Source organism: Pygoscelis adeliae, unplaced genomic scaffold, assembly GCF_000699105.1.
Source record: "Pygoscelis adeliae isolate BGI_AS28 unplaced genomic scaffold, ASM69910v1 Scaffold62, whole genome shotgun sequence".
Taxonomy (NCBI): domain Eukaryota; kingdom Metazoa; phylum Chordata; class Aves; order Sphenisciformes; family Spheniscidae; genus Pygoscelis; species Pygoscelis adeliae.
Window position 1 is genome coordinate 5,489,445 of NW_008824401.1, and position 2,136 is coordinate 5,491,580.

The window sequence follows — 2,136 nt, forward strand, 5'->3', positions numbered from 1 at the left end:
CACGGGTCCCGGGGCCACCAGCAGCACCCTCCCTGCCCAAGCCGAGCTGGCACCTCTTCACCCCAGTCCCCAACCCATGAGGGACACCCCCACGGCGGGTTTGGGGTGTTCGTCCCCCAGAGTCAGCACAATCATCCCAGCTCCACCGACATCGCCACCGCTTTTTTTTTCTCAAGAGATTTTTCTTTAGCCACGAAGTCTCTCCCTATTAAATCATGAGCCTCAGCCTTAAGTGTGGGTTAACACTGTGCCCTGAGTGGAAGCTACTGTATTTGTCAAGGATACCTCCATGATTTATCTCTGCCAGCCCTATAGAAGAACTCAGATCTGGATATACAGTGCCTCTATACAATTTCCAAATTCAGACGTTCTGCCTGCTCCCTCGGAGACCCTGCTCGGGGTCTAAAACTGCTGGAATTACGGCTAATTCCCAATTCAAGCCCTTATTTCAGGCCTTGTCCCCCAGACACCACACCCCTGCAGCACCGGGTAGGGATGCCTTTGCATGGTGCCCATGCTCCCTCCTGACACACTGCAGCTCGCCCGGTCCCTTCCCCAGCCTCCGGTCACGTCCGCCTTCTTTCAGTGAAAACCTCCCTTTGCAATAAGCCACTGAGACACTTTTTGAAAGACCTTTTGAAAGCAAGACCGCAATTTAAGCACACACTGGCCAATGCTCCAGTACTTAGTAAAACCTCGCTCCTGCGCTCAGGCAGCGCTGCCCGCTCAGGGTGGCCCTGGCTGTATTTGGGGGGGTGGGGGGCAGGGGTTGGTCCAACCACCTCCCATCACTACACAGAGGAAAACAAACCTCCTTCTGCACCCCCAAACCGCTGACTCAATGGGGCAAAGCAGCCCCACTTGCTCGGTGTAAATCTGGAACAACCCCAGTCACGCCAATGGGCTCGTTCCAGATTTACTGCTGTGTATCCAAGTGCCGGATTTGGGCCCCCATCCCATGGGATGAGCATCAGCCCTCACCCCTTCCCCTGAGCCCTTCCCCGGGTGCCCGTGCAGAGGAGACCTGGCAGCGCCGAGCCCGGGCACCGCATCCCTTCCTCCTCCCGCGTCTCGGGTAGCGTGTCCACACACACATGGAGAGATATTTAGATAGCTATATATTATTGTTTATGTAAAGCCATAGCTTTCCCTTGATTGCAAGGCATGGTGGGGCTGCTGATGAGGTTTGCTGTTGACATTTCTGCATTAGCTGGCTTTTGTCAATCCTGGCAGGCTGAGAAATTCTATCTTAAGGGCTGTTCTTTATTAAATTTGCAAGATACAAAACTGTGACTGACTCTTTTCTTTGGTGAATGTATAAATAATAAATCCGGATCGCTAAAAATAACAATTAAAATATTGCTCAAATTTAAAAGCAAAAAAAAAAAAAATTTGGTAATTTTCAGACAGCTTTGCGAGCGCTGCGAGAGCAGGCAGAGGCGGCGGGCAGCGAGTCTCCTCGAGGGCTTTTGACAGCTGTCAATATTCAAAGTGCTCGAGGAGGGGGACGAGGTTGGGGAGAAAAGAGTGCGCCTGAGCCGAGCCTCTATGTGTTTTACCAAACTTTGTCACAGAGTCTTTTAAACAACTCTTTTATGCAGGATCTGTGACATAATTCCTATTTTTTTCCACCAGCCATTATATATGATAAATAAAACAATGCACTGAAAACACTGAAATCTCTCATCAATGTCTTTGTGAAAAGGGCCCAGATAAATGAGTCTTGGAATCAAAGGCAGATTACATGACTGACCATGTATCATCCTCTATGTATTGAACATAGTCTTTGTAAAGATAGAGCGGTAATAAAAAGTGGTATTGTGTGCTGTGAAAGGCTGTGTGGGTCTGTGCATGACTAATCTGTCTTTCTGCATTATTTTATTCAATCTTCTCTGACTTTATGCCTTTGACATTTTTGCTACACTCAGTAAATTTGAGTGAATAGGCAATTTTAAAGAATTTTTATAGGGCTTCAGAGAAGTCATACGCAGACTGTATCTTTGTTCAGATTTAACAGTTTAAATATTTCCTTTGTCTAGGATGCAGAGTAATCTTTAGGCAGAGGAGAAGAGGGGGATGGGGTAGGAAATGCCTAAACCTCCCTTAATATTTTGGCAACCTTTTGGCGGAGCCGGC